This window comes from Bos taurus, chromosome 3 (genome assembly GCF_002263795.3).
Source record: "Bos taurus isolate L1 Dominette 01449 registration number 42190680 breed Hereford chromosome 3, ARS-UCD2.0, whole genome shotgun sequence".
In the NCBI taxonomy this organism is placed as follows: domain Eukaryota; kingdom Metazoa; phylum Chordata; class Mammalia; order Artiodactyla; family Bovidae; genus Bos; species Bos taurus.
Genome location: NC_037330.1, coordinates 26577121 through 26603983, shown reverse-complemented (window position 1 = coordinate 26603983; position 26863 = coordinate 26577121). Strand labels below are relative to the sequence as shown.

The following is a 26863-nucleotide window of genomic DNA, read 5'->3' as shown; positions in this document are numbered from 1 at the left end:
ATTCATTTTTCTGCTGATGAACTTTTCAGAGCTTTCCAACATTTCACAGCAGTAAATGTTCTTGTAAATGTTTGTCTAGAGGTATCATCAGTCACAGGAGACTTGGCCCAAATGGCTCTGCAATACTGGGGCACCAATTTCATATTCTCAAGGTCAGTGTTTAAGTATTCTTTCTGTATCTTCCTCAACTCCTGGTATTGTTCATCTATTACACTATCACTAATCTGACAGGGATGAAATGTTATCTCCTTGTGATTCTGCAAATTAATTTTAAATGAGAAAATAATAGGATTGATGCTGAAGCTGAAGCTCCAATACTTTGGCTATCTGATGCAAAGAGCCGACTCACTGGAAAAGACTCTGATGCTGGGAAAGATTGAGGGCAGAAGGAAAAGGGAGCAACAGGGGATGAGATGGTTGGATGCCATCACCGACTCAACGGATATAAGTTTGAGCTAACTCCGGGAGATAGTGAAGGACAGGGAAGCCTGGCGTGCTGCAGTTCATGGGGTCACAAAGAGTTGGACATGACAGAGACTGAACAAGAACAATAACGTAACTAATAAATGCAGCTTAGTGGGCAAGAATTTTCCACAACATATGGGAATAGAATGTGTGATCCTTGGATTTTCTGGAAAATAATACAGGAAGGATAGGGAAGTGAGAGAGGGTACAAATAACACAAGATTGGCCATAAGCTGGTAATTGTTAGAACTGGGTGATGGGTGTGTAGCGGTTCATTATCCTATTTCTTCCACTTTAGTCTGTATTTGAAATTTTCCACAATAAAAAATTAAAATACAGAAAAGCAGTTACAGCATCCAAAGCAAAGAAAATGTGAAGAAGAGGCGCCTCTGTGATAGTAGAAGGAAGGCAGCCTTCAGAAAAGGCAGAGCCTGGAGCTGCAGGGAGCACAGGACAAAGGGAAGCTGGAGAGGGGCTTTGAATTGTGTCGTGATTCAAGCCAGGAACATTATTTACGAGATTAGTGTTTTTGATGACCCTTCACAAATAATAAAATGTTATTACCTAATAAAATGTTATCATATTTTATTTTGAAGGAAACAACCTTTATTTCAGGTACATGGAAATGTCATTTCCTCCTTCTGATACTCAGAGGTTAAGTGGCAGGACAATTGAGGGTCTGGACTTTGGAGTCAGAAATACCTATAAAATGTTATCAGATTTTACATGTACGACTGATACAATGAGGACCATTCCAAAATCACTCGAGTTTTTGTTCCACGAAATTTTACTCTGAACTATAGAATATTTGTTTTCATACTCCCAAATTTGTTGTTTAATATGTGAAAACAGGTTAAATGATGTGACCTGTTACATCATTAAAAAAAAATTTTTTTTAATGAAAAAAAATTGGCTTTTAAGTCTAGAATGACTTCAGTAAGGATAAGAGGTCATACTGCATGTATTTGAGTGAAACTGCACTCATGATGAATCATATGAGAGCTCTGGATGCTTCCAAGCAGGTAGACCTGAGTCCCCATGCTTAAGGGGCAAAGGGTCCAGGTAAGAGAACTGGTCAGGATGCCTAGGATGTAAAAAACAAACCCCAAAGAAACACAGAGTGGGATTCTAGACAAAGCAAAATTTGACCAGAGAACTAAAAATTCTTGTCACACAGAAAGAGGCAGATTAGCTCAAATGGGTTAAGGAAATGTGGAAAAGGAAAAGCCTCAACCAGAGGTACAGCCAGTGGTTCAGAACCAGGACTCAGGGTATCTGAAGCATCTTGAATGGCAGGAAGTGGCCGTGGCAGGCACGGGGCAGAGCCCCCACTGCAGTGTCATCAATCACAGCACCAACCAGGCCTCGGGAGCTCAACTGGCAGGTGTCAGCAGGGGGCCCCCAGGGCCACCTGCCAGCAAGCCCAGGGCAAAACCCGCTTAGCCAAGTTGTTTCCAAGTTCCTCTGCAAGTTGCCGCCTGAAATCACCTCACCTTGGTGGAACTTCTGTCCCCCACATGTCTCCACTCGCAGTCCTCACTCCCCCACTTCTGCCCTGAAGCAATTATTCACTAACCACAGGGATCTGCCAGCCAGTAGCCAAGGCTGGGGGTCCAGAAAGCACAGTGTGAACAGTGAGAGGGGCCGAGGTTGTGGCGCCAGCTCCTCTGTGGAGGCAACGTGCTCCAGAGCCCACCATCCAGTTCCATCCCCTCCTTTACAGAAGAGGAAGCTGAGGTCAACCTGTCCAAGCTCCCTTGATCAGTTCCCAACAACAGGGCTTAGTGAAGCCAGATTCCCAGATCAGCACTCTCATCCCTCCCACAGCGCCTCTCTCACGTTTCTTTTTTTTTTTTTTTGGGCCACGTGGCATGGGGATCTAGTTCCACAACCATGACTTCCCTGTAGCTCAGACGGTAAAGAATCTGCCTGCAACCTAGGAGACCTGAGTTCAATCCCTGAGTTGGGAAGATCCTCTGGAGAAAGGAATGGCAACCCACTCCAGTACTCTTGCCTGCAGAATCCCATGGACAGAGGATCTTGGCAGGCTACAGAGTTGGATACGACTGAGCGACTAATGCTACTAATCAGGGATCAAAACGGTGCCCCCTGAAATGGAGGCAAGGAGTCTTAACAACTGGACCACCAGGGAAGTTCTGCGTCTCCCCCTTTAAAAGCATCCTCCTGGTACTGGAATCCTGGCGTTGGTTCTGTTCACACCCAGGGTCACCGAGGTCTCATCTGGATGGACACTCGTGGCAGGACATTCAGAGGCCTTGACTCACTCCCCTGTAGTTCTTTGTGTCCTCGACTCCAGGCTGATTGTCAATAGCTCTCTTCTCTTTTATGAACCTATTCCTGCCAGTCTAAGGGAGCAAGAAGGCAATTCCCAGGCCTGGTGCTCAGACCCTGACCATTCTCAGCAGACAGTGCCTGGTGGTAGCCTGCCCCAGGGACACCCATCCATACCTGGTCCTCCTGAAGGTGCCAGGAAACAATCAGATCTAAGAAAGGGGAAGGGAAGGGGGCTGAGGCCAGGCCTTCACGCACTCAGGAGGCTTCCCCATGGGCACTGAAATCCCCAGGCAACAGGAATGCTATTCCCACTCCACTGTGAGGAAGCTGAGGGCTAAGGGGTCAAGGATTCACCCAAGGTCATCAAGTCAGCAGGAGTCAGGGAAATGGCAACAGCCAGGGCTTCCCACTCTGAGGGCAGGGCTCTTTCTGGCCCTGCAGGCAGGTTCACCAGTGGGCTCTGATCTCCCCAGGCTTGTGACCCCTATTCACAAGTGCATGTGCTACAGGACAAACAGCCACACGTTCTCACTCCGGATATCACTGCTTTAGAAAGGATGACCCGTGCTTCCTTCCATGGACCCCTACCAGGAACACCGTTCAGGAAATGTTGCCACAAATAAAAGAAAAAAGTAACACCCAACCACAGGTCCTCAAACTTCTCCTCTCCCTGGAGGTCACATCAGCACAAACTGCACCGCCTCTACCGTTTACTGGCTTGGTCAGAACCTCAGCACATAACAAGAAAACAATCAGGACCCTGCAGTCACTGGACACCTGTTCAGGAGCATCCTGAGTGAGCTCCAGTCCTGAGACGCCTATGAAGTTGCAGCCCCCACACAGCCACCCAGGCCCCAGCAGACCGCCCACCAAAGCTGAGCCTGCCCACAGCTCCCAGTGGCTCCTGCTCCAGCACTGGCCTGGAGCCATCCTCCTGGGGCCATGATGGCCAGGGAAGTGAGCACCACAGGTGTGGAATGCTCCAGTGTCCACACTGCCAGGGGGTCCCAGTTACAGCAGGTAACTCTTAGTTGTTAGCCAGGTGAGGTCCAAGGGGAACATGAGCAGAGGATGCCCATGAGGAATGGGGCTGTCAGAGAAGGCCGCCCTGACTGGCTGGAGGGTACCTTGGGAAAACCTCTCCAGCATCACCTGGAAACCTCTCCAGACATCCCCTCTTACAAGGGCAGGCTCAGGACTCATTAATGTGACTATCAGGCACTAACACCTCAGCAGCAAGTGACGCTACGGGATAACCAGAAAGGCCCGAGATGTACCAATGTACAAAATCAAATGTACTAGGTCCCCTTCACACTCGGCTCATGGGAGTGTGAGATGCGCATCACTTTGGGAGACAATCTGGCAGCTTCTTAAAAAGTTAAACACACACTCACCATATGGCCCAGCAATCCCGCTCCTGGTGTTTACTAGAGAGAACTGAAAACCTACATCCACACAAAGACATAACACACAGAAAAGCAGCTTTATTCATAATAGCCCCAAACTGCAAACAGATCAAATGTCCTTCAGCTGGGGAGTGGAGACACAGATGGTGATACAGCCACACAATGGAATACTACTCAGCAATAAAAAGGAATGAACCAGACACACGCAATCACGTGAATGTCTCAGAAGCATTTTGATGAGAGAAGCCAGATTCACAAAGCTTCATACTAAAAAACACTATTAAAATTTTTTTAAAAGGCTTCATACTACAGGATTCCATGTGGACCACATTCTGGACAGGGCAGAGCTGTAGTTACAGAAATCAGATCAGTGGTTGGCGGACCTGGAGGTGTAGGGAAGGAGTTTTAGGGGGTGATGGGAACATTCTATATGTGATTGTGATGGTGGTTTCCATGACTGCTTACATTTGTCAACACTCAGTGAGGTACACACTTAAAGCTGGTGAATTCTGTTTTATGTAAATTATACCACCATCACGTGAATTAAAACAATGCTAGGTTCCTTTTGCTTAACTAGAGTTCAAAGAAGTGGCCTGGGCTGGTTGTGACTTGGAGAAATCACAAAGCCTTGCTGTGCCTCAACTGTGCCATCTGTACAAGGGCTGCATCACGGTCCCCTGGCTCGAAACTACGAGGGTGACGTTGGAGGGTAAAGTTGGAGGATGGGAGTGAACGCACAGAGCTGGCGTGAAGCGGGGCTCCATAAGTTCAGCTTCTGCTCCCCCATTAGTGTAAGTGAACGACTCTACTGATCCATAGGCCTTCAACTACCCCCAGGCAGGGATGACCTGGAGCCCCTGTGATGAACTGAAACACTGCAGAGGGTGAGGGACAAAGACCACAGTCTGGTGGGGTGGAGGAGGGCGGGGGGCGGGGGGTCGTGGATGTGGCTGCTGGGGACAGGGCTGAGGCCCAAGACAGCACAGAGGCTGGTGGCAGAGCCCAGCACTTGACCATTTTGCTCAAGGCCAGCCTGGCTGTGGCCTGCAGGCCTCTCATTTCCTCCGCTTTAATGAGGGGCCACAGAAGTGCTTTCCCACAACTGCATCACCTCCCTATACGGCTGTCAGCTTAAACACAGAGCCGAGCTGGGGCAAGACAAAGTCTCTGTTATGACACATTGCGGTTCATTTCCATCCATTCAACCCTTGGGCACAAGCTCTGGCCACTCCCCGTCACTTCCCACAGGCGCCAGGACAGAGCATTCCTCTGCCTGGCTTCTGGTTAAATGCCACCCTCAGGATCTTTAGACGAAAGGCGGGGTAAGAGTTTGGGGCAGGGGAAGGGTCAAAAAGAAACAATGGATCCAAAGGACTTTCCAGGAACTTTAAAAGCTTGGAAATTCAAGGTGTGGTTCTCTACAAGGTCTAATTTTACTTAGAAAGTCCCTCTAAGCACAACACACTTTCCAGCCAAGACAGGGCTAGTTTTGGCTCCTAAGTAATGAAGGAGGGAGCTTCCTCAATTCTCTGAAGAGAGCTAGAATGAGGCAGAAAGTGGCCGTAGAAAAGCATCCACAGGAAACTAGGCTTGCCAGAGGCAGAATCAAGGGAGCTGTCAGAGGTGAAACGCAGAGAGGATAGACAGCTAAGCTGGGCACCAAAGGAAACTGGGCACAGAAGCACAGCTCCCTCAGGAGAGCCTGGCAAGGCTTCTTGCCCATTACATGCCCTTGTTTCAGGTGTCTTAGGCAAGGCCACTATCTCCCCAGACCGTCCCCGCCACCCAGTGATAAACAACTCCCTTCCACCAGGACAATCTGATTGCATCCTCTCTGCCTGGCACTCACAGGGCCACTGCAGGTTCTCTAGAGCAGCAGTCCCTAACCCTTCTGGCACCAGGGACCAGTTTCGTGGGAGACAATTTTTCCATGGGGGCGGTAGGGAACGGTTTCGGGATGATCCAAGTGCATTACATTTATTGTGCACTTTATTTCTGTTGTTATCACATCAGCTCCACCTCTGATCATCAGGCATTAGATCCTGGAGGCTGGGGACCGCTGCTCTAGAGTGCAGCCCAGCACGGTACACAGAGGACGTCAACGCTGCTCCCCAAAGGACCAGGTATGCCTGTGCTCGGCTGCTCAGTCATGTCTGACTCGTTTCCACCCCAGCCAGATTCCTCTGTGCATTGGATTCCGCAGGCAAGAACACTGGAGTGGGTTGCCATTTCCTACTCCAGGGGATTTTCCCAACACAGGGATTGAACCCCATGTCTCCTGCACGGGAAAACAGATTGTATACCACAGTGCCACCTGGGAATCCCGAGTAATGTACCAGGAGAGCAGGCAAACGGAGACCCTGAAGAACAGGCAAGAGACAGCAGTGTCAACAGGAACAGGTGCTGAGGAGATGGAGAAGGGAAGGGGGATCAGTGGTGCACGCTGTGGCGATGCCAGAAGCAGTGGTGTGGCAGGTGGCAAAGAGGTGAAGGTGTGGGGCGGGAGAGGGCCAGGCAGTAGCTCCTGATGCAGGGAGGACCCCTTGGAGCCATCTCAGCATGGGAGAACCTCAAAGCTGGGGAACGCCCAGGGGTCATCTGGTCAAAGGCCAGGAGATTTCAGCTACAATAGCCTCGCCAAGGCTGAAACAAGAAAAGCAAGATAGCGCGAGGGAGGTGACAAAGTGGTCCAAAGGTAGCTGTTCCTTTATGGCTCGCCACGGTGTACTGTGGCCTAAATCCAATCTCCAAATGACATGTATGTCTAACTAAGGCAATCTGCGGCCGTCAGCTGATGAGGGTGGCACCCTGGTCCTGAACAACGATGAACAATCACTACAACTTATAGAGCATTTCCTACACAAAGACTCTCTCCCGAAGGTTCCACTAAATTCACCCAACAACCCGAACAAGTGGCTCCCATTATTTTCAGATACGGAAAAGGGCATTTAGAAGAGTTAAGTAATTTGCTCCAAATCACACTGCTGGCTCAATAACCAGTGCTTATCGAACGGTGATCGGGTGGACGGAGGGATGGATGACTGGATGGACTGATGGATGAAGGCAAGGACAGGCTGACAGACAGCTCCTCCTGCGACTAGACATGGCCCTTGTGGGCCTGTCAGAGGGAGCAGGGAGAGCTGTGAATAAACCGAGCCCACGAACAAGGCAGCATTCACAAATATATATGACAGCCCTAGTCTGCTGAAAGCGGAGGAAAAATAAAAACACCAGCTCTCCATGAAACAGAGAAAGAGTCCCTCGCTGTCTTTAAATTTTCAAGTCAGAGAGAAACACCCCAGTGGCCCAGGCCAGCTGTCCCCAGGTCTGAAGGTTTTCTTCTAAGTGTCTGTAGAGTCAAAGTCTCCAGTAAAAGGAGAAACAGGACACAGCAGAGATCACACCGAGGCAGAAGAGGCCTTGCACAAAGGCCCTTCCTTTGTGTCTAGCTGTGCTTTGTTTAAAGCAAGATCAGATTCAGCATCTGCACTTTTACTCGCTGCCTGACGAAAACCAGATGCCAAATGCCTCCCAGCTCTGCACCGGGGCCCCTGCCCTTAGGAAAACAACTTGAGTCAGCCAGGCCAGCGCACACAGCCCCGAACAAAGTGCGCCTGTACTCTCAGGGCCAGCTCGGCACTCCTGAGCCTTTAAGCAAAGCACATTTGGAATCTTTTCAGACTAGGAAAGGTGAAAAGGACTTCAGACCTCATTCTTAGTCTAGTCTAGAAGTCTGGAACTTTTTCCCAAAGCTCTCACCTTTAGCCAGGTGAGTGAGATGCTCAAGCTAGTCACCAGTTAGATACCAGTCACCAAAACATTCCCCTCTGAAATCCACTGACATCCTGGTGACCGCGGACAGAGCAGTCATCTCTCTGGCATGGCTCAGGGACAGGGATCCCCTCCCTGGAAAGCTAAAGGGCCTTGGGGCAGGGGGTAGGGGGGAAGTAAACTCACCCTCCAGAAATACCGAGAGTCCCACAGAGAGAAGGAAAGTCAGTCAGCATGCTCTAGCCCCTCCAACACAGATCTCTGAGCAAATCAAGTCAGAAGTTGGTGGACCTGAAGATCATTTATCACCCAGATCACACAAATAGCAGTTAAGAGTGCCACCCTGTCACAGCTCTAGAAGGATTCCACAAAGAGTCCCAGACTAAAGATGAAGCAATGCAAGTCTGGAAGGATGGCCCTCTTCCCCTTGTGACCACATCCCCAGCCCCTGGCCCCTGGCCCCAAGAGTGCTGTGGCACGGGAGGAGGAAGTGAAGAAATTTAGGCTTTTAGCTGCCTCGGCCAGAAGATGACACCTGTCACCTCCTCACCCGTTTTATTGGCTCACATTAGTCACACGGTCTCAACAAATCTGCCAAAATTTGAAGGTGCGCATACCTGGTGAGCTGTTGCCTCCACCACCTCATCTGAAGTCCTGACCTCTCATTCCCAAGGTCAAGCCCCTGTTTTCGTATGAATTCAAAGTCTCATTACTTAGAGCTTCCATCATTACCTCAAACCCCACACAGAAGCTTCCTAAATTCAGTCCTCTCTTCCAAATTTCCATTTTATGTCAAGTCATCACACTCAAACTCTTACAGTCATCTTCTAGATGCAAGATCCAATCACCCTTTCATTCAACCCTCCCTTCTTTTAGCAGTTACTTTCCTTTACAATTTTCCTTTGAAATCTTCTGCCATGCCCTCCTGCTTTCAACTCACATCTCATCACAAACAACTGCATCATTCCAGGAGCTTAAACCAGTCATTCAGCTTTTATTTTCTTCCCTCTGATCGACCTGCCAAATCCTTCCTTCCAGCGGCTGCTTTCTTAGTTTCTTCTCTGCTCAAAAGCCCACGATCCCCACACCACATAAATCAAGGGTCACCTTCTAAGCCTGCAATTTGCAGTGCTCTAGAATCTGCCTGTGGAATTAGGACATAATCTCCCTGTTCTCTGCCAGAGCCTCGTCCACTCCTGTCTCCAAAGGTCTGTTCATGCCATCCGCTCCTCACTCTTTCTACACAAATCCTAATTCTCTCTTAGAGTCCATTCAAATACAATCTCCCCACTGGAGTCCTTCCTACTAACATACTTAACCTCTTTCTCCTCTGCTTTACCACAGGGGTAAGCACTGGCTCTGAACACTGTGCCTTGTGATGAGAACCTACCTTGTTTTATAAGAGAGAAAGAACCTTTTATTGTTTTATAAGAATAAATCCTATTTCCTGCTCCCTTGAGGGAGTATCTAATACAGGTTGCCTTCAACTGTAAGCAGTGGGAAACATCAATTCTGTTACCCGAAAAACTGGGTTTACCTCTTGGTGGATGCTGAGCCAAGAGAAACACAACCACGCCAAAGATTAGGAGAAGAAAGAATTTATTATTGCAGCAAGTAAGGAGAACACCAGAGGTCTTTCCCAAGGCAGTGTCACCTTGAACAGCAAAGTTAGGCTAGTTTTAAGCTAAGAGTACATACATATTCATGGAGGCTTGACAGTCCAAGTTTTAGTGGACTGAAATCACAAGGATTAGAGAAGGTTGACACCATCATTCCTTTTTGGTTCAACTCTCACATCTATACGTGACCACTGGAAAAACCATAACTTTGACCTTATGGACCTTTGTTGGGAAAATGATGTCTCTGCTTTGTAATACACTGCCTGTCTTTGTCATAGCTTTTCTATGAAATCTGGACGGTAAAGAAGGCTGAGTGCCAAAGAATTGATGCTTTCAAATTGTGGTGCTAGGGAAGACTTAAGAGTCCCTTGGACTGCAAGGAGATCAAAATAGTCAATCCTAAAGGAAATCAACCCTGAATATTCATTGATAGGACTAATGCTGAAGCTGAAGCTCCAAAACTTTGCCTACCTAATGTGAAGCGCTGACTCATTGGAAAAGACCCTGATGTTAGGAAAGACTGAGGGCAGGAGGAGAATGGAGTGACAGAGGATGAGATGGTCGGGTGACGTCACTGACTCAATGGACATGAGTTTAAGCAAAATCTGGGAGATAGTGAAGGATAAGGAAGTCTGGCAAGCTGTCCATGGGGTCGCAAAGAGTCAGACATGACTTGGTGATTGAACATCATCCCTTACATTCCAGTTGATCTGGAGGTTAAACATTTCAGGCTAATATTTACTACTGAAAGAGAACTGGGAGTCTTTTGAACTGATATACTATCTTTGCTAGCCTTACTTCTCTTGCCTGATAACAGCTCTTGCATTCTCTTGTTCTCTTATGATCATTAACTACTGAGATCTGTTCCAGGACAAGTATTGTGGCCAGGCTTAGATCCCAAAATAACTCAGGCCAAAAATGACTTCTCTTATGTCAAGAAAGCCATGCCTGGTTCTCTCTCTCTGGTGAGCCCCTACTCTATCTGCTTATAACTCCTCTGGCTGAACCAGTGACAACAGAAAGTGCAAAGATCAGCCTACTCAGCCTTCAGTGGCTCTGTCATTAAGGACCCTGTTTCTTCCCATCTTTACCCCTCTGACAGCCTCAACAGATTTGCTTTCCTCATGGTGACAAAATGGCTGCTCATTTCCAAGAATCTAATGGAAGAAGTTGCCCCTTCTGTGTTTCCTTTTAAGAGAGAAGACATCTTTCCAAGAATCCACTCCCTTCCCTCCCCAGAGGACTTCTCGTATCTCACTGGCTAAAACGATGTCACATGCCCATATCTAGACCATGGGCATGGCTTGAATCAATCACCTTTTACCCTAGAGCTGGAAGCAGAGCCACTTTTCCTTGAGTTGGGGGGTGGGGGTGGAGAATGGAGGCATGACATTCAAACTACCTCAGGGTTCTGCCAACAAGAAGAGAAAGAGGGAAAAAAATGGCTGCCATGTAGATAACCTACGTGTCTGCTGCAGGCAGGACCCAGCGTCACGCATCTGTGTGCCTTCCCTCCCCCGCCACCCCCATCCTGTGCTGGCACATATGGCTGCTCAACAAATAGTGGTGGAATTGAGCCGAACGAGGAATTATCCTGTGGGTGTGAGAAAACAGTGAGCGTTACAATAGTGTGGCACAATTGGACATTTGTGCATAGAAACTGGAAAGAGAGCCATGAAATCCAAACAGATGCAAAAAAAAAGGACTTAGCAGAGGAGGCTGGGAAGCCCTAGTCCAAACCTTAGGCTGGGCCTGACTCCCAGTTCCACAGCCAGGGAGCAGGCCCCAGGCCAGAGTGCTGGGCCTCTCCCAGCAGGGCCCAGCTGGGCTTTTTCCTCATTTCAACCCTTGCCTCCACTGGGCCAGGGTCTACATCCAGCCCGCGGCGGCTCAGGCACAAAGGAGGCTCCCGATGAGGTCTGTAGTGCCTAGCCAGTCACTGAGCACATTGTGGGCACCACAAATCCGTGGACCACGAACACCTGAACACAGGAAGTCTGGGCTGTGAAAACAAGAGCTCCCTTCACTCAGGATCAGACGTGGCTCCTTCAACAGGGCTCACGGGTCTCTCTGCCTTCTTCAGGCCACCTTATTCCTGTCTTTGCCTTCTAGCCCAGCTTTCCAGCACACGCTTCCAGATTCTTCAGGTTACGGACAGCACTCTAGACCCCAAGGCACGTGGCTCCATCTTTGGCTGGAAAATGCACCAAGAACTGCAGAGAAAATCTACTGAATCCAGGGCTCTGAAGTCTCACGGATGCCCTACCTCTGCATCACAAGTCCACGAGTTTTTAGCTATTCCAAGTTTTAGAGTTCCTTTTCAAATACGGTAGCTGGGATTTCATTGGCTACAGAAAACTGTGTTGGGGACTTCCTGGTGGTCCAGGGGCTGAGACTCCGCGCTCCCAATGCAGGGGGCCTGGGTTTGATCCCTAGCCAGGGAACTAGATCCCTCATGGTGCAACACTAAGAGGTCACATGCTGTGACTATGATCTGGCACAGCCAAGTAAATAAATAAACATTCAAAAAAAAGGAAAGAAAGAGAACTGTGTTAAATACAGGCATCTAAGAACTCATCAATTATGACACGTAGTCAACATTCAATACACAAAGATGGCAATTAGGTTGAACTGTGTGACCTAATTGCTGATATTCGACTGTTTTTGACCTCTAAACATGGCAATGTTACACAGTTCAACCTAATATTTACACTATGCCAGGCAACAGGCTAAGGAAGGGCTTGGGACCCCAGGACCAACTACCGAGCCATAATTCCTGTCCTGATGGAACTTACAGTCTGGTGCACTAAATCATTAATTAAAAAGTCATCTCGGACACTATCACAATGAGTGAAATAAGTCAGACAAAGAAAGACAAATATCAAATGATATCACTGATATGTGGAATCTAAAAAAAATGGGTACAAATGAACTTCTTTACAAGACAGAACTAGACTCACAGATGTAGAAAACAAACTGTGGTTACCCTGGGGTGAAGAGCAGGGAAGCAATAAAGTGGAAGATTGAGATTGACACATACACATACTATTATATATACAATGTGCGTGCTTAGTCACTCCGTCGACTGCTATATATAAAATGTGTGAGCTTAGTCGCTCAGACGTGTCTGACTCTCTGCGACACCATGGGCTGTAGCCCGCGAGGCTCCTCTGTCCATGGAATTCTCCAAACAAGAATACTGGAGTGGGCTGCCATTTCTTTTCTAGGGGATCTTCCTGATCCAGGGACTGAAGCCAGGTCTCCCACATTGCAGGCAAATTCTTTACCCTCTGAGCCACCAGGGAAGCCCATATGTATATAAAATACACAACTTAGATAACTAATAAGGACTTACTGTATAGCACAGAGACCTCTACTCAATACTCTGTTAGGGTCTATATGGGAAAAGAATCTAAAAAAAGAGTGGATACATGTATATGTATAACTGATTCACTTGCTGGGCACTTGAAACTACCACAGCATTGTAAATCAACTATACTCTAATAAAAACTAATAAAAACAAAACTGTTCCTATAGTAAATCTGCTCACCTTTCTTCAATATTGTCTACAGGAAGTGTTTGCATATGTGTGTTCAGGCTGACACTGTCCAAATCATGAATGTCATATATTTCCCCCCACATTATATGCTGTAATGTGCATCCCTGGGGTCTCAGACAGTAAAGAATCTGCCTGCAATGCAGGAGACCCAGGTTCCATCCCTGGGCCGGGAAGATCCCCTGGAGGAGGGCATGGCAATCCAGTCCAGTATTCTTGCCTGAGAAATCCCATGACAGAGGAGCCTGGCAGGCTACAGTCCATGGGGTCGCAGAGACTGAGGGACATGGGGACAGGACTGAGGCGACTTATCATGCACACACGCACAAACCACCCAAGGATGGCTGTGTCTCCTCCATATAACACACAAACACATTGTTAAGCTTATTAGATTGTGTTACAGGAGACAAGTGCTGGTGTTGTAGAAATATTTGGCTAAGTGATCTAACTAATTTTGGGAAGTTACAGGTCACCTACTTGGGATTTCTGATATTGCTGATAATTCTGAATTAGGTCCTCGAAAAACAGGTCCTTACACCACATATAAACTGCCAGTAGCATACACACAGGGGGTTTCATGGGCCTTATTCAAAATATTTAAGAGAACAAACTGCTCTCAAGCACAATCCCAGTGTCTCAGAAACACCATTTACATAAACAATTGGTATGTTAATTGCAAATCAACCTTGTTTCTCTCCTAAAGCAGCATCCCCCAAGGATCTTTATTAGGTGTTCTGTTAGCCTAGTTTGAGTTATGGTATTTACTTAAAAGTACCAACAGTGAAGTTCTTGAGAAATATTTGGTAACTCAGACACTTTTCTAATTCAAACTAATCTTCTTCATTAGTCTACGTTGTTAGGGATTTTACCATCCTATTAAGAGAAAGGAGCAAAGGCTGCACTTGGTGTAATATTCACCAAATTCTTCTACAGGACACTTCTGGTAGTGAGAACCAGAGCTAACCTCGGAAAGTGGGTGGAGGGACTTCCCAGGTGGTCCAGAGGCTAAGACTCCGTGCTCCCGATGCAGAGGGCCCGGGTTCGATACCTGGTCAGGGAACTAGATCCCAAATGCTGCAACTAAGAGTTCATATGCCTCAACTTAAAGATCCCATGTGCCGCAACTAAGACCTGGTGCAGCCAAGTAAATACATGAATAAAGAGTAAAAAAATTTTAAATGAACCCATAAATAAATAAAAAAGAAAGAAAGAACGTGGGTGGGGGAAAAAAAGAAATGACAATTGGGAGAGCAGCTGTAATCCAATTCAGTCTAATACATGACACCTACATAAAGTTACACTGGAATTCCAAGCAAAGCACATGAGAACTTTAGACCCTGCACCCCCAATCTTTTGATTGATCTGATGTAATTTACTAAAAAATGTCAGTGAACAACACTAACAAGCAGGCCTCCTGTCTATTCTGTTGCATTTCCGTGAGAGCCAGCCCTGCACATGCTATACAGACATCAATGAGCTTGGATGGCATCTTCACACGAGTTCAGCCTGTCATTGTTCGCTGTACCCGCACAGAGATTCAGTAAAACACTAGTCACATTCACGGAACATCTTGAACTCTCTTGACATAGCAAATGATCAGCAGGCCCTGTTCCCATGCCAAAGGCAAACAAAACCCGTCACCAGCAAGAAGGATGCCCAGTCTCTCCAAAAGATGCCAAGGCCCCTGTCCGGTCTCCTCTGCAGAACCTTGCCAATCTCTGGGATGCAGGCAGGATGATCAGGGACCAGCGGAGATTATGCTCTGACTGTCTTAAGAGATTAGTTACTTAAAATCCTCCACATGACTTCAGTCATCCCCCGTTACAGATGACAGAGGCAAAGCCTACTTGATTAAAGCTGAATGCCTACACATTTGAAAACGGGAAAATACGCAGAAGAAAACAAAAGTCAGATTGCTGATGGGCAGAGCATCAGCTCCAGGACATCAGGGGCTGCTGAATAAATGATGACAAGGAAGCACATACATTAACCATAGATGCATCATAAATACCACAGCCCTCTCGGCGCTTACAGTTACTTACTTTTCCCCAAAGCATAGACTGAGTCTGGCCTTATCCTCAGATGTGGCCTGGCCCTCCTGAGACTCCAAATATGGGAAATTACAGCTCTTCTGTGGTGGGGTAAGAAGGGGAAGGCAAATGTTTGCATTGCATAGTGTTTTAATTAAAACAAAGGTGACGTATCCCAGAGCCTCCTTCTCTTCTGCTGGGAGAGTTTTTCCAGGCCTTCTTCCACTCTCTCCCCATACAGGCCATCAGTTTCTCCCTCACCTCCAAAATAATTCCCCTTTAACATAAGGGGATTATGCATAAGATCTGCTAAGATTTTTCTAAAGTGAATTCAAGTCCAGAGGCACAATCATTGTCTTAACTAGTATCAACCTTCTTAGCAATCCACCCTTGCGGGTAGGGGGTGGGATGGATGGACCAGGATTCAGATTCGAGTATGAGAAAGAAAAGGACGGCCGCTCCTCCCAGTTGAGAGGTACAGGGACACCCAGCTAAAAGCTATCCTCCATCCTGACGAAGGGAAGGAGAGCGACCTCAGCTGGAGCTCTGAACGCAATCTGGCTTTCCTGTAACGCGATACCAGCAGACAGATTGCAAAACTCGTCAGCAAGCTATCTTACTGTACTGGAACATCAGAAGACATTAAGAAACTGCTCAGCAAATCATCTCTAAACAGTGTCGCAGAGGGTTGTCTAGCTTGGGGATGAGCCGGGAACAAATCTATCTGCACAATCACTCCTCTAATAAACTAACAGACATGTCCATCTGCGAGGCAGAATCCCCAACAGACCATTCATCTCCACATCAACACAGAATCAACGCAGAACAAAACCACTGAGGAAAACCAGAAAGGCTTCTGAAGAAAGCTGCTGGTGGAGAGAAGGCTGGCCTGGCACACAGGGTCTCCCAGGAGTAGTACCACCTGCTATGGGGCTCAGGCCAAGGCCACCAGGCACAGCTTACAACCCGCCTGGGACCTTCTGACTTAGGGGATGAAGCAGGGAGAAACACCAGGGACAGGAGAGAGAAGCACAGACCAGTGCTGGTCAGGGATCATCCCAGGTCAAGGGAGGGCCTCTGAGAAGGGGCAGATCTGGAAGAGTCTGCCCCACCCACCTCCCACTGAGCTGACCCAGCAGCTTCCAGAAAACAGCAGTGGTGAGAGCTCCAGGTTCTGGGACTGAGTACCAGGTGTGTGTGTGTTAGTCGCTCAGTCGTGTCCAACTCTTTGAGACCCCATGCACTGCAGCCTGCCAGGCTCCTCTGTCCAGGGGATGCTCCAGGCAAGAATAGTGGAGTGGGTTTGCCACTCCCTTCTCCAGGGGATCTTCCTGACCCAGGGATCGAAAGAATGCAGATCTCTGGCACTGGCAGACAGATTCTGTACTGTCTGAGCCACCAGGGATAGGCCCAATCTTAGCGTCACCACACCCTCAACACCAAAGTCCTCGGGAGGAAGTTTGGTATGGATGCTGTGTCCTATCTGATGGCAAAGCATGTGATCATTCTAGTTTTCTTTTGTTCTGTTCTGGTGGGCTTCCCAGGTAGCACTAGTGGTTAAGAATCCACCTGCCAATTCAGGAGACACAGTTCAACCCCTGGGTCGGGAAGATCCCCTGGAGAAGAGAATACCCACTCTGGTATTCTTGCCTGGGAAATTCCATGGACAGAGGTGCCTGGGGGAGCCTACAATCCACGGAGCGGCAAAGAACTGGACACAACTAAGCGACTGAGCACAGCAACAACAGGAATTCAGAGCCAAGTATGAAAATCCCAGTTCCAATACAAAATTCCCATCAGTTAATAAAGACATTCCATATATCCGGGACTCGGGATATTTGCATATTTTCAAAGCAAAGAATTCGCCCTTACCTCTCCCCAGCCCCAGTCTCCCACCAGCATTGGTATTATCTCTTACTTCTAAAGGGCTCTTTACCAGGACTGCCTAGGGTATGTGTAATTCATGGCTGCTGAAGAAGAGTTGAGAACAAAACAAGAAGATTTAAGAAACAGCAAGAAAAAGACTTTACCTTAGGGACAGAAAAGAGTTCCCTAACGTCAGAGGTGTTTTTAGTTAATGTTTCTATTTATCAAAGATTAAAATGCATACCAGGTGACTACTTAAAATGGTCATTATGATGTTAGCTTTTAGTTCTTGGCGTCTGAGATAACAGAACAATGAGTGCTTGTAGAAGGCACTCAGGTATTTCTTGAAGGAACAGATCAAAGTCTTTTCAGGAAAGGACCGTAAGGAGGCTCTAACACAACAGAGCTCTCTGGATGGGTGGCAGCAGGTCAAACCCTGATGTTTAAGAAGGGTTGGCTGTGATATGTGAATCCAACCACCATCCCTCCAAAATAGCAACTACTTTAAAAATCAGGTCTAAAGGTGAACCATCCAAGAAATCTGTTTTTGCTCCCGAGGTTTTAAAGAAAGTTCATACTAGTGAACTTGAGAAGTAACCCAACACTTTGAAATGATAATCTTTTTACAGCAATAGCTGCTCCAGCAGGACTAAAGGAAAAAAATTATCTTCCTTTGGGTTAAGGTCTTGAATGTTTGGTAGCCAGCAACCTTAAAGGTGACTCCAGTCCAGTTCACTTTAAATGGAAGAATTATTTGGGAGCTGAAAATGCAGGAAAACTTCTCATTTTTTTTCCTAGTCTATGAACAAATAAGAGCAATTGATTGACTTGGACACAAAATCCAGTATTTACAATTGTCCTCTCAGTGAGTTTTAAATGGGCTTTATTTAATTCAAGATTATAATTAAGACAGTCAATAAAATATGGGTGTGCTTAATTTGTTAAATGTATGTGTTTCTAGAGAAAATATTCAGAATGAACAAGTCAATTATTTCTCTTAAGTACATTAACACTTAAGGGCAGTGTTTTCATTATGACTGTTGTTCTTGATACCACAAGACAAAATTATTCTGTTATATGGCTATTGAGTAAGACTTGCTGCTCCCTAATGACTTCACCAATTACAGCTTCTACTAGCTATAAAATAACAAAATCAGTTCTGATATGGGTATAAAATTAAGACTGAAAAAAGAGTGGAGTAAATCACCCCTTGAGAATCAAGTTGTTGAACCATATGTTCTTGTGAATCCATTTATGTCAAAAAAGCTGTATTTGTGTGAGTGTATGAATAGAAATGAGAGGGAAAAGCCTGGGAGAATATGCTGTATCAAACTATAAAGAAGGTATGCTGCTGCTAAGTCACTTCAGTCGTGTCCGACTCTGTTCGACCCCAGAGACGGCAGCCCACCAGGCTCCCCCATCCCTGGGATTCTCCAGGCAAGAACACTGGAGTGGGTTGCCATTTCCTCCTCCAATGCATGAAAATGAAAAGTGAAAGTGAAGTCGCTCAGTTGTGTCTGACTCTTAGCGACCCCATGGACTGCAGCCTACCAGGCTCCTCTGTCCATGGGATTTTCCAGGCAAGAGTACTGGAGTGGGGTGCCATTGCCTTCTCCGAAAGAAGGTATTTCAGACTCAAAGAGGGACATGGAGCAGGGAGGGGAACTTCCACATTTTACTTTCCGTCTGTGCTCCTGTTAATCACTGAGTCATGTCCGACTCTTTGTGATCCCATGGATTGTAGCCCGCCAGGGTCCTCTGTCCACGGGATTCTGCAGGCAAGAATACTGGAGTGGGTTGTTCTCCATTTCCTTCTCCAGGCGATCTTCCCGACCCAGGAACCTGGGTCTCCCACCTTGTAGGCAGATTCTTTACCATCAGAGCCACCAGGAAAGCTTTCTGTCTGTGGTATACTAGATTTTTACAACAGAACTATATTCATACGGCACACCATCCAAAAAGTAAAAGTCAAAGAAATAAAGCAAGCATATATAAGCTATCTTGTGAAACTGCAACCAATAGCTCATCACCTTTCTTTTATATAACATTTTACCCTGAAGCACTTTATTTGCTGTTTTAAATTATGACTTAAATCAGTGAAAATCAAGTCTTCCTTCCCAATGTATGTGTTGCATCTAAAAGGTTGCAAAGTTTCCTTCTCCGGAGGTCTTTAGGAAAGGGGCGGGGCGGCAGGGGGAGGGTACCTGGCCAGGGCGGGGAGGCGTGGTTTGCCCTGGAGCAACAAACAGTTACTCACACAAAGATCTCCCATTCCTCCTTCTCCTCCTCCTCCAAGCCCTTCCTACCAAAGTCAAATCAAGGTCGCCAATGCAATCAGTTAATTTTACCTAAGGAGCAAACACATCCTGGTTAAGTTACCCAAGCTCCTTACAGCTCTTAAAGTAACACTTGAGGGTGGAGAAGCTGGCCACCTTATAAGTTTCAAAAACACCTAACCATGATACCACTTCCACTAAGGTACAGACACAGGGCTAAGGTACCTAATGGATCCAGGCTATGTGTGAGCACCAAGCTGCTACTGCTAAGTCGCTTCAGTCGTGTCCGACTCTATGTGACCCCATGGACTGCGGCCCACCAGGCTCCTCTGTCCATGCAAGAGTGCTGTAGTGGGGTGCCATTGCCTTCTCCAAGCACCAAGCTAATTTTGCTTTAAAACCAGACTACTGTACCAAATGTGAGGGATCACACTGGTTATCATGTAGAAAAAACAGATTAATACTACCTACTAAATGCTGCCTTTCTAGGAGACAGAAGATTTCAAATTTATGGGACTCTTGGGGTAAGGAGAGTTAATAAAAAGGATCCCTGAGAAGACAGGCAGCCCATCTCATGACGTGGCTCCATTATCAACAACACAAACAGGAAAAGGCCCAGCTGACAGAAGAGGTGTTTGCAGAGGTCGCCATGGAAAAGGAAGAGCAGAGTAAGGGGAAATGGGTGTTACAAACAAAACAATCAAATACATGAAAATAACTCCAATTTAAGGCAATCCTGAACAGATCCCACAACATCAAAGAATTATAAGGGAAAAGAACACATAGCTGGTATCAGATTTCTTCCTGCTTTAATAAAGGAAAGGTCTGGGGACCTGTAAATTGATGGCAAGAGGTCCCCACAAGAAGACTAGACACTGATCTCTTTGAGTTGTTTTGTTAGGATTATGATGAACAAAAGCTCTTCCTTCAGTACAAAAACAGGTCCCCTTTACTTCCACTCAAGACCCCCCACCTCCAGTAATGTCCCCTACCCTCTCTGTCACTTCTCCTATCTACACACATCTACAGCTCTCTGGTATCTGCCATCTGTCTCTGGCCCAAATACCTACACCAACCGACAACTCCAATTCTTCCAACCAGCACCTTTAGGACCCAGGCCCACTGACACTAGGGCTTCCCCACCCCTTCAGAAGGCTTCTTGGGACTTCCTGGTGGTCCAGGAGGTAAGATTCCGTGCTTCCAAACCACGGGGCCCAGGTTCGATCCCTAGTCAGGGAACTAAGATCCCATATGCTACAACTAAGACTCAGTGCAGCTAAATAAATAAACAAATAAGAAGTCTTCTCAAAGCATCCCCTTGTGTCCTGGTGTCCTCCATTCCACAATTCTGAGAGGACCTCACTCTCTTATTATTAAAAAAAAAAAAAAAAAAACTGCCTCAAATTCCAGCCCAGGCAGAAAATGTTTCCAGATTGAGCGTTTGAGGGCTACTCCAGTCACACCCCTTCCCTGGACAAAGAATTCCCTTTACTCCTGCTTAGCTGAAGGCACGAATAAACTTGCCTGGCCTCTCCTTCCCCAACAAGACAACAGTCCTTGGAGAGCCTGTGGTTGTCCACTTGCAAAAAGTCATCTACCACACTTTTTTTTTTTTCACCCCCGGCTTTAGCACACCACCTCGAGGGCAGGAACATGGTTGTGCAAAACCTGGATCACCCGGACGAAGGGAAATGATGCAGTATTCAGATGAATTTCATTAGACGGCTGGGCAGAAACTTTGCTTCAACTCTCATTATCATAAAGCCTATTATAAAGCTTTTTAAGACCCATCTGACCACTTCCCAGCCTGAGTGGAGTTAATATAATTTAATCTTTGATTCAGAATCTTCCAGGGCCCCTAGGCTCATCCTTCTCTTTTGCTACTATAATTAGAGTTGTGGAGATGGAGAGACGAGGCTGACAGTGGCTTGGAATGCCAGTTTTTAGAATCAATCCCTGCTGCTGCCATCTTGTGATTTCACCTTCCTGAAAGTGGAGTTCAAAAATAAAAGCAAAATCCCACTTAACTGGGGTTCCAGTTAAGGGAGGCCCACTGCCATGGTCTTTGTTAAGTGTCTGCCACTGGGGTCCATCATTAGTCACTTAATAAAGGGGTCTTGATGAGGGAATTTGGCACAATGTGATTTTCTACACATAAGAAGCTTGATTTTGATGCAACCACTCATGTCTCTGAAAATCAGGGGCATTCACACACAGGTGTCCTAAATTTCCTTAAATTAAAATCCAAGCCTTTACAAGGAATAGCTGTGCTCACGTTGAAGCAGCAAAGAAACAGGTGTCCAATCACGGTGAACAAGGAACTCCCAAAGGAACCTACAGATACTAATCACGGTGCCATAGCTCAGAGTGCACAAGGCCAGGGACCACAAGAGGCCACTGAGTAGAGCCACGTCTTCCAGTTCCTGGGCCAGGGCTCAGCAGAAGTGGTCTGCCTGGGTTCCAGGGACCCAGTCTAAGCCCAAATCCCAAACTCAGTTACAGTCCAAACCAAATCTCTGTGTCCGGCATCATCCCACATCAACTGGTCCCTAAAACCACCGACAGTCATTTATCCAGTCCCTAAAGGGCCACTCTGCCATCATTATGACTGCTGATGCCTCTGCATTAGCAGGACTCTCCTGGGAAGAGAACAGCCTCCTCAGACAAAGCCCACCCATTTCTGAAAGCCCAGCCCAAGACTTCTTCCACAGGGTTTTTGCTGACAACTACTGATTACTTTGAACTTTACTTTGAACTTCACAGGGATCTGTGGACAGAATTCAGGAGATAGATGAATTTGAATGAGAAAAAAACTGCATCCTTATTTTCACTAATCTCTTAAGTGAATGTTGGGGCTTCCCTGGTGGCTCAGCGGTAAAGAATCCGCCTGCAACGCAGGAGATACGGGTTCAATCACTGAGTTGGGAAGATCCCCTGGAGAAGGAAATGGCAACCCACTCCAGTATTCTTGCCTGAAAAATGCCATGGACAGAGGAGCCTGACAGGCTACAGTCCATGAGGACGCTAGAGTCAGACACATGTTAGCGACTAAACAAGCAAGTAAATAGCTGTTCCTTTGATTATGAATGTAGGTAAGTATCATGGTAATATATTCAAGACCTGTGACTCTGTCACAATACAAATCATACATACTTTCATATCACATCACAGTGGATGCAGATACCTCAAAACATCATTTGCACCCTTCACTACACCAAAATTACACAACTGTTAGATCTTGTTATTTAATGTGTAATTAAAGAAGTTTAGTGCTATGTTATAAATTTGTTTTTGTTAATATTTTGGTGAGGGTATTTCAATAAAATTGATTTTCCCTAATCCTATGTTATTTATTTATGCATTTGAGAACGTTATCCTAGGAAGAGGTCCATAGACTTCAGCAGCTTGCCAAAAGGACCCATTTTGGATCCTTTTTTCCTTCACAAAAAAGGTGAAGAACCCCTGTTTGGTGGAGTAAACGCACAAGCACTATAGCCAGACAAGGCTGGATTCAAATCCAAGCTCTGCCAATTTTGAGCTCTTTCCTTTTCAGCAAAATGATTTAAACTCCCTGAGTTTTGAATTTCCTCATCTTGATCAAGGGAGCTGATACAGAAACAACACCTACCTTGTGAAATCATTCATTCATCAAAAAATTAAATGAACAGCTACTTTGCTCCAGGCACACGGCTGAGTTCTAGGGCTACAGTAATGAACACGCCAGAGATGGTCCCTACGCACTTTATACAGAAGGTCATGCTATAGAAAGTGTTTACCAGTGACTGGCACCTAAGAATTCTATAAACAATGCTACCACTAAAACCACCACTCTGAGTGTCCAATTACATGCTGATTTGTGTTGCTTCACGTAACAGCTGGTTTATCTAGCTCTTGTCTTCCTATTAAGGATTCTAAGACACCAGGGGAGGGGACTCATACTCAGACAGACAACTTGTAGGATGAAAGAACATGGGATTTGAACCAAGTGGTCCTGGTTTCAAAACCCTGTTCTGCCACTTCCTAGCTTTGTAAGTGTCCCAGAGACCAGTACCTGTCCCTGCTAAATCTGTTCTCTCCTTCCCGTGTAATAACAGAACCCTAGTTTTTGGCTGGACACTGAGAATTAAGGATATTTCCAAGCCTTCCTTGCAGCAAAGTATGGTCATGTGACCAAGTTCTAACCAATGGGGATGTAAGCAGAAGTGAGGGGTACACTTCTGGGAAATGTCCTTAAATTAAAAGGGCATGCCCTTTACCAATTCTTTTCCTCCTTCCTGATGGTTGGGGTTAACACAGCCATCTTGGACTATGAGATGATCTTGGGAATAAAGGCACGCACTTGAAACAAGGCAGAAAGGGTCTGGGTCCGTATGGCTGTGGAGCACCATTTCAAGCTGGCACAGTCATCTAAAGAATTGATGCTTTCGAATTGTGTGCTGGAGAAGGCTCTTGAGAGTCCCTTGGACAGCAAGGAGATCAAACCAGTCAATCCTAAAGGAAATCAACTCTGAATATTCATTGGAAGGACTGATGCTGAAGCTGAAGTTCCAATACTTTGACCACCTGATGCAAAGAGCTGACTCACTAGAAAAGACTCTGATGCTGGGAAAGATTGAGGGCAAGAGGAGAAGGGGACAACAGGGGATGAGATAGTTGCATGGCATCACTGACTCAATGGACATGAGTTTGAGTAAACTCTGGGAGACACTGAAGGACAGGGGGTTGTCCTTCACTGAAGTTCATGGGGTCACAAAGAGTCGGACACGACTTAGTGAGTAAACAACAGTCATCTACCTCCAGGTGAGTTCCTGAACCTTCCTAGACCTCAATATCCCCAACTACAGAAAGAGGATAATGTAAGGTCTCTATCTTGCAGGACTGAGGACTCAAAGAGAAAGGACTTCTTCACAGCAAGGGCTAGAGTTAGGAGAGGTGGTAACACTACTATTCTCTTGCTGCAGTAACAGACGTAGGAGACTGGGACATCTTAAAACAACCCTGGGTACCCAGGGGTGGCTCAATGACTCATACAGTTGAAAGGCATCTTAGCTAGCCTAGTCCTGACAAGAATTCCCTTCTCTGGCACCCTTGTCAAATGGTCCCCAGGAAAGGGAAGGGCATTGCTTCTGGCAAAATTGTTGGAACAGTGGTGTTGATGCATCCATAAACCACAATCCTTGTCTTCTTCCATCAGAACCCTTTCCCTGACTGCTCCTAGCCACCTTGCTGCTTTCCTCTGCCTCCTCCCTCTCCTCAGCCTTTGATCACCCCAGTCCTGCCTCTGAGCTCACTCCCACCAGAACATCAAAGTTCCTTTCAATCTCTTTTGGAAGCACTCTCTGGCCTCTCCCCTAAGAAGCCTTCCCCGACTGGGAAAGAACTGATCACTTCCTCAGTCCACGGTATTCAAATGAGAGGCTTTTCAAACTCTACAAATGAAAATTCTCTCCCACTGGAGAAGAGCAAGAATGACCATGAGCCACTCACGAGTTCTCTGTGTCCATCCGGGGATGTCCCAGTCTCCTACATTTTTCACTGTGAACACTTTCAAGCTATTTCATCTTGTTTGCAACATCAGCACTGGACTAGAAGGCATAACTCTTCATGGTTATGCAAAATTACAATTTGCTTTATGTGCCTAAAGCTTATATTCATCTTTCCTGATTATTCCCTTCCTGCTCTCGCAGCCACAAATCCTATTCTGTCTCCCCCTGACACTGTGGTCACCTCTCCATGTCTCTGTCACTCATGCAGGGCTGCTCCCAGGCACGGGCACAGCTGCAAGCAGCCTCTCCTCATTCCCTCTTTCACACTCAAGCCACATCCACACCAGCCCCTACTCTCTCTTCTCTTCTGCCCCCCTGGCTCCACCCATTCTCAGCAGTGGAAACTTTATACTATCCTCGTGGCTCAATCAGGCCCATGCTTAAGATGGCTTTAGAACTGGGACAAGGGTAGCCATAGCAGCTGATGGTTCCCTAGTGAGGTGGGCACTCACAGGTGCAAAAGGAAGAAACAAGACACAGTGGTCAAGACGGCAGGAATTGGTACCCAGGCAGGCGGAAAAGGAGAAACCTGACCTCAAGCCTAGACAGTGGCAAAGGAAGGGAGCAGAAAACATGGGTCTGATGATGGCGAAGGGGGAGACAAGCATCTTGGATTTACCCTGTTTACTCCTTACACACTGTCACAGGGATTTCTAACTCAAACTGCCCCTTCTAGAGGCTGGCAGCACGTGGATCAGTCTCATTTTGCAGAACACTTAACCTTGATCCTACTTTTTACAAACAAAATTTTATTCCAAGCATGTGACCCACCTGGACACAAAACCTTGAGCATCTTTGCTATTTTCAATTCATATTACACATTAATTTTCATTACACAGCAAGAATGATGACGCATGAATCAGACCACACCAGGCTGCAAGCGGGTTATAAGACTCCAACCTGGGTTTTGTTCCCTCCACAAAGACCTGCTGGTCTCCAAGGTTAAAAAGTAGTAGTCACTCCCCCTCCCCGCCATGCTGCCAGCCATCGAGTGATGAGAAAAGGTGAGATTTCACTAGTAGGGATCAAAAAAACCCGGGCCCTCCACAGCTCTAAACCTCCCCACTGTCACCCAGGTGTGGTCTTCGGCCACCACTCCCCTTCAGCACCACCCTGACACTCATTTTCCTCCATGGCACCTGTTCACACTTGAGGCTGGGAGTAGAAGACAAAAGTGGCCCCAGCTCCACTCCACAGAGCAGCCCAGAGGGGAACAGCAGGGGGACCAGCTGGCAGCCTTACATTTCTGGAGCAGCCAGGAGAAGCAAAAGGCACAAATGCCACATTTCCTTGTCTTCCCATCGGTGGTTCCATCTCCTGCCCTGGGCCCCACCCTTCCACTCAGCCCTCTTTCATGCCTTAGCCACACCGTCCACCCCACACCCAAGCTTCCCGGAGGGCTTTCCCTACTTGTCTCTTGAATCCACATGAGTCACTAACCACTGATTTTAAACCCAGACACTAAGTGAATGGCAAATACCAATACAATATTTAGTATTGGTGAATGGAGACCTACCCGTCTTCTTAATTCTACCTGAGCACACAAGAGACAGGGAGACACTGACCCACACCTGGGCCGAAGACTGACTAACTTGCCGCCGGACTGGGTGTCTGTGTGAGTGCTGCGGAGGGGAGCGCAGAGCTGGCCGTGGGGAACTCACTCTCACTCGCTGGTTCCCTAACTCGGCTGCACTTTGGAATTACCTAGGACAGCTAAAAGATACATGCCTGGGTCGTCCTCCCAAAGAACCTGGTTTAACTGCTCTGGGGTTGCTGCCTGGACATCGAGATTTCTTTAAAGCTCTCCCAGCGATTCTGGGCTTCCCAGGTGGCTCAGGTGGTAAAGAATCCGCCTGCAATGCAGGAGATCCGGGTTTGATCCCTGAGTTGGGATGATCCCCTGGAGGAGGAAATGGCACCCCACTCCAGTATTCTTGCCTGGAAAATCCCATGGACAAAGGAACCTTATGGGCTCCAGTCCATGGGGCCCCAAAGAGTTGAACACGATTGAGCTCACAGGCACACATTATGTG

The 26863-nt window shown here is 46.9% G+C and overlaps 1 long non-coding RNA gene across 1 annotated transcript; it reads left to right on the top strand.

Moving 5' to 3' along the window:
• The first annotated feature begins 4561 nt into the window (after nt 1-4561).
• Nucleotides 4562-12086, top strand: LOC112445966 (uncharacterized). The gene is made up of 3 exons (XR_003033981.2): nt 4562-4957; nt 6180-6289; nt 11669-12086. It is a non-coding gene; the product is annotated as an uncharacterized lncRNA (long non-coding RNA).
• Nucleotides 12087-26863: the final 14777 nt, after the last annotated feature.